The 6,629-nt window shown below is 43.5% G+C and overlaps 1 pseudogene; it reads left to right on the top strand.

The window, feature by feature from the left end:
• The first annotated feature begins 885 nt into the window (after positions 1-885).
• Positions 886-6,629, top strand: part of LOC101642536 — a 112,262-nt pseudogene continuing 106,518 nt past the window's right edge.

Here is a 6,629-nt window from a genome sequence, read left to right as displayed (position 1 = left end):
ATGTTCCTGGTTACGGTGGAACAGAAAAGACAGTTTATGTGATTTGGAAGGGGAAGGAAAGGCAACAGTATGGTTTTCAGGCAGGAAAGTTAGGGCAGGGGCACTAAGTTCTGTTCAGGTGTATGTCCAGTGTCATCTGCTGGTTCACCTCTTTGTCGGAGGGCAGCGGCCACATCTACATCTGCCTCACCTTTATTTGCCTTCTCTTTCAGATCTGGCAGTGCCTGAACCAGGCGTGTATCTGGTGTTCTGACAGGTATTTTTAAGGGCCCTGGAACTTTTTCTCTCTCCTGCAGGACCTCAGGCGGAGTTCGATGTGGTTTAGATGTGGTAAGAATACTGACCTGGATTCCAGCCCATGCTCATGGGCTCCAGTTGCTCCACCTCTTTCCCGATTTTACTCCACCTTCCCCTTTTGACTGCCAGACCCAAAGACTTTCAGTTCCAGCCAAAGAAGCAAAGTCTATAACCTTACAGAGACCATTTAACCAACTTCCACAAATGCCTAAGGTCAAGTTCTTGTTTGAATCCCTCGGAATGCATACATTTGATTGATTGACTCCTCTGCCTGGATCCTGACTTATATACAATGCTATTCTTAAAACTTTTCTATTATATCAATCAACACATTATCTTTAATGTTTGTCAGTAAGAATTTGGCTCCTGTCATTTGCAGCCCAAAGGGACGAATGGTCAGGATTATCCCATCTTGACAAGACAACTGGATGAGTGAAAGGTCTGCCCCTTGCTCATCCTTGAATTCCCAGCCCTGAGCAAAATGCCAGCTACCAGTCGGCCCTTGACAAGCATGTGTTCAATGAAGCAACAACAAATGGCTACCAAAGACAAATGCTCTCCTGGGACCCAGCGTGAAAGCCTGACACAATGCGAATCCCGTGGAAGATGAAAGGCAGCAGGCAGGGAACTCTAGGCATCTGGAAGAAGATCCTGCGCCTGCGGAGCAGCTGGGTCTTCCACCTGGCAGCCCTAGGGCCAGGGGAAGCGCATGTCTGGCATCTCATGTTCACCACCAGCACAACAGGTGTCCTGGGGCCGGCCAGCTCTCCGACGGAAATGAGCTTCCTGTCGCTCCTGACAGGGATTCATTTGCTAGATGAACTTGACAGAAGAGGAGCAGTAAGGTTGGTTTTTGTTGTTGTTGCTTTAATAGAAAAATTGAAAGCATATCAGGTTCCTAGAAAAGGAAGCTTCTGAGAAAGGTGATATTACAGTAACAAGCACCATGAATCATCCATAGATTTTCGATCTGTGGTAAAACATGAATGCTAACCCTTTTGTCTGCGAGCCTGCTGGAGCACATTCATAGATCCTGAGGAAGTGAGTGCTTCATGGAAACCACAAAGACCCTTTCTGGAGGGGAAAAACATCTCATCCGAAGTTGCTGAATGATTCCACTGATATTCAGTGGAATTGAACCAGGCAATGAACTAGCTTGTTAGCAATTATAAGCTCTCCCAGCAATTATAAGCTCTCCCACATGTGTTGCATAAAATGGTGCAGGGATATTTTGTATTGGATATAAATTGGTCTGGAGATGGTGAAAGACTGACATGGTGAAAACAGCTTCAAGATATCCAGGCCCTGGTCCCAAGAGCCTATGAACATGACCTTCTTTGGGGAAAATACCTTTTCAGATGTGAGCAAATTAAAGACTTCGGATGAGGAGATTAGTTTGGATTGTCCAGGGGAACCTAAAGCTAATCACAAATGGCCTCATACAAGAGATCGCAGGGAAGGCCATGTGAAGCAAGTAGAGAGACCTGTGAAGATGCTGGCCTATGCGATGGACAAGGGGCCGTGACCGAAAGAATGGGAGGAGTGCAGTTCTAGAATGTGGACAAGGCAACGAAAGCTCCCCGCCCCCCCCCAGGGTGTGACTGCCAACACTCTGGTTTTGCCAGTGCCTCACAATCACTGTAAGAGAATACAGATGCATTATGGAAAGTCACTAAGTCTATGGAAATTTATAACTGCAGTTACAGAAAACGCAACTCCTGGAGAGAGGAAACAGGAAACAAAGCCAGCCATGGATCCACTAGTGAACAACAGTCATCCAACGTCAAAGTGAAAGGTAGCTAGACTAAGGATATAGAGGGGGTTGTCTCCACCGAAAGCCTACACTAAATGAAAATTAGCAGTCCATGCCACAATAAAGAAGTTGGAAATAAATCAGGCACACTAATTAGACACCGATAGGAAAAACCAGAACTGAGCATGCTCAGACCCAAGTCAGCTAGGCCCAGGTGGGAGGTCCTCTTGGGCGCACAGTCTAGGGACCAGCTACATGACATCACACAGGTGTGCCTACACTCAGCCAATAAGATTGGCCAATACCCTCAACCAGCCTCCGCAGTCAGTGGGGATAGGAGGGGGGAAAAGCAGGCCAGCAGGCAGGTCAAGCTGTAGCTCTTGTTGGGGTTGCTCTGCAAGCAAAGGGAAGAGAGGGTGGGGATTGCTCCCTGGGGTGAAGTGCAGAAGCTCCTGAGGCCCTCTGGGACCCGCCTTCTCTTGTTAGGGTGCCTAAAAGAATGGTTCAATCCTGGAAACACATGGAATCCAGGACAGATGAATCCCTCAGGACCAGTGGTGAGAGTGGCAATAGCGGGAGGGTGGAGGGAAGGTGGGATAGAAAAGGGGAACCGAATACAAGGCTCTACATATAACCTCCTTCCTGGAGGATGGACAGCAGAAAAGTGGGTAAAGGGAGATTTCGGACAGTGTAAGATATGACAAAATAACAATTTATAAATTATCAAGGGTTCATGGGGGAGGGGGCAGCAGGGAGGGAGGGAAAAAAATGAGGAGCTGATACCAAGGGCTCAAGTAGAAAGAAAATGTTTTGAGAATGATGAGGGGAGAAAATTTACAAAAGTGCTTGACACATGGGTGTATGTCTGGATTGTGATAAGAGTTGTACAAGCCCCCAATAAAATGATTTAAAATAAAAAAATGGTTCAATCAAAACAGTGACTTCCAAGAGGATCTGCTGGGCCATGGAAATTCAAGGCAAAGAGTTTCCATCAGAGGGTTATGGCAGCCATTTATTTTACATTCAAAAGTTTTAGTTTTGATATAATACGTTGATGAGATAAAGGTCAAGAAAATTACACCAAATATTTTCCTCCAGCATGATAATATACACTTGTTCATTCTTCAAGAGTACAAGGATTCTCCTGCAAAATTTTTGTTGGGTAACCTTACCCCATTGCAGTAGTTAGATGATTTTATGTCAACTTGAATTTTTATGAAAGTGTTTGGATAGAATTCAACCTATCAATCAGAATCACAGCTTTACGACCCCTCTGCAACATCACCTTCCTGCTTGCTGGAACTCTGCCACTGGCCCTGAGAGATGTTGGCTCTCTGCCATGCACTCACTGAATTTGAACCACGCAATTCTGCACCCACCAGCCTGTGATCTTCCTGCCTCCCAGTTCACCATTGAAGTCACTGGTGTGTGGCTACAGGAATTCAGAAGAGCAACATATGAACTTGTATCTGACTTATGGACCTGAGTTGGACTGGAATGGAATGCCTTCTTGATAAGTAATTGCTTTTTGATAGAAAGCTCTTACTTATACACAGATGAGTGTTATTGGATCGTTTTCTGTAAATTACTTAGCCTTACACAATTATCCAACCTACAGGCCTAATCTTGTCCCTTCAGACATATTTGTGTTCCCCAAACTAAAAGAACATTTAAACCAATTTGACTCCCTTGAAAATGCCTACACAGCTGTTTTGATGTAGTATAGCTCAAAAATTCAGAATCCTTTGGGAAATGTTTGAAAAATGGATCTACCACCTTCAGAAGTGTACACCCCTAGGTAGAAGTTATCTAGAGAAAGAATAGTATCACGTTTTGATATTCCCAAAGCTTCTAGAATAGTTCATGGCCCAGAACAAGCACCATGCCACTGCTATTTTATTTAACTTTATTGGGGCTCTCAGTTTCCTGATCTGCAGCACCTGCTGATCATGACAGGTATGGTGGAACTCATCAGGAAACTAATCAGTAGTAGTTCGTGAGCCCCAGCTAGATGTCAGCATGTGGCAGGGCAGTTATAAACTTTGATCTCAGTAAGAAGGGAGCTCAGGGCTAACCAAAATAGGGACCATTTATCCAGAGCCTTTGGTAAGAATTACAACTCAATGTAAAGACCAAAATCCTCACAACAGGACCATTTATTATAACATCATAATAAATGGAGAACAGGTTGACATTGTCAAGGATTTTTTTCTTCCTTGGTTCTACAATCAATGCTCATGGAAGCAGCGGCAAGAGATGAAGAGATGCATTATATAGGCAATCTGCTGCACCGACTTCCTTAGAGGATTGAAATGCCAAGGTGCTACTTTGAGGATTAAAGTTTGCCTGACCCAAGCCATGGCTTTTTCAATGGCCTCACGTGCATGGGCATGTGGGACCTTGAATAAGGAAGACTGGAGATGGACGGATGCATTTGGTTTCTGGTGCTGGAGAGAAATATTAAACTACCATGGACTGCAGGGTCTATCTTGGAAGAAGTGCAGGCAGAGTGCTCCTTCAAGGAAAGGTCGGTGAGACTTCATCTTACACACTTTGGACATGTTGTCAGGAGAGACCAGTCCCTGGAGAAGGACAGCATAGTTGGTAAAGTAGAGGGGCAGCGCGGGGGAGGAAGGCCTGCAAGGAGAGGAAATGATACTGTGGCTGACACAATACTCGGGCATGGGAACGACGGTGAGGATGGCGCAGAACCAAGCAGTATTTCATTTTGTTGTGCAGAAGGTCACTCTGGGTTGGAACTGACTCGATAGCACCTAACAGCAATAAACACCCAGAGTCCACAGAGGGAGAATCCAAGCTCTTTGTGTACAATCCTGCGACACTGTGTGGGTCTCCTTAGGTGTCTCCTTCAATGTAACATGGGTCACTTACAGAGAGGGAATGCTTCCTTGGTGTTTATCTTCCAGTGCTCACACTGGGTTGATTCTTAGCATCATTGATTCTCATTAAATATAAGTTTGGAAAATATTTGGGGTACAGAATAAGCATGTTACTGTTTTTAACTGCCGTCAAGTGACTCTACACACGGTAACCCCATATATGAAGCTACTGAACTCTACCAGGCCCTCTGCCATCCTCGTGATCAGCTGCAAATTGGACCATTACAGTAATAAGGCATTCATTGACTGATTTTTCAGATGCAGATTACTGGTCTGCATCTTTCTTCCTAGTCTGTCTTAGCTTAGAAGCTCCACTGAAGTCTATTTATCTCCACAGAACACTTAACTCTCCATTGACATCTGGGTAATGAGTGCTTTGTGAATTGAACCCAGGTCTCCCATCAGGAGAGTCCTCTTCTTGCTTCTGAAATGGCTCTTCATAGCCAGCAAAATAGCAAAACTGACCAATCCCAGAGTTAGAGTCAGCTACACCTGATTTGTATCTTATTTGTGGGAGTTACAAAAACTATGGATAGAAGAGTAACACCAAGTAACTTTACTTCCTTGCAACAACGTTGTGGGAGTGAACAATTAGAATAAGCAGAATGTTTATTGCTAAGGTCAGAATCAAAGGATAGGCATATTCAGCTCTTAAAAGATATTATAAGATATTTCTATACGAATTGGTTTGGCACTGTGTGAAAAAGAAAATGCTACACTATATAATCTTTATGTAAAAAATTTAAATGAGGAAGTGTGTTTATAAAGTTCACAGGTAATCATTTCAAGGGATTCAGCCCACAAAGTCAGCAGTGATTACTTGAGCAAGGAGTCTCTCTAAGGCAAATAATAATCAATATCAATTTCCTCTCCTTCCAGGGAGAATGCATTATAGCAGACTATTAAGAAGGACAGGCTGTTTGACTTTCAGTCATTTGTTCCTGTGTGAACATGAATATTTATTTAGTGCCTTCAGCAGTGGTAATCATTTCCAAATGCCAAGACCGTCATGGGGGGTGGCTCACAGGGGTGAAATGCATTGAACCACAGGAGCTCTGTTCTGCCTGTTGTTGCCTTAAAATTGCCACGTTCCCCTTTCCGTCTAGACTGTATATTTTTCATCAGAAAACAGACCTTAACTAGATAAGATCAATGTACAGGCAAAATCCATAAGTAATGACTTCTGCTAAATATAAACACATTAAAAGAAAGCTTATTAAAACCCAGAGGAGTTCTGGTTTCAAAATATTTCTTTGTAAACATTTTCTAAGAAAAAACAAGATTCTAGAAATTCCAAATGGGAACAGGTTCGCTAAACTACATCAGGGTTTGTTTCATAAGAATGTGGAGACTAAAACAAGCAAAGGTTAATATGGTGACTTAAAGACTTTCAACCGAAACAGCCCGTTGGGAGTTGACCTTCAGAGGTGTAGGGGTTCAACATGTCAGGACGTTTTAGAACTTCAGGGAAAATCTATTTTATTCAAGTTGAAGTTGCCTCTGGGCCAAGTATCTGGCCACAAACATCACCACAAGTTCCAATCTAGTGCCAGTAACAAGACAATTAAACTTCTTGGGTCAATTTTAACTATTAAGAAAGTTTTGGTTAGATGGATGACTGAAGTTGCCATCAGTAATTTTAAAGGAGCCCAGGTTAAGGAGCTGGCATCAACTAAAAC

This window comes from Echinops telfairi, unplaced genomic scaffold, assembly GCF_000313985.2.
Source record: "Echinops telfairi isolate 266 unplaced genomic scaffold, ASM31398v2 ScPeMD7_2;HRSCAF=8, whole genome shotgun sequence".
Lineage (NCBI taxonomy): Eukaryota > Metazoa > Chordata > Mammalia > Afrosoricida > Tenrecidae > Echinops > Echinops telfairi.
Note: the sequence above shows the minus strand (reverse complement) of the source record. Positions and strands in the feature narration are given on the sequence as shown.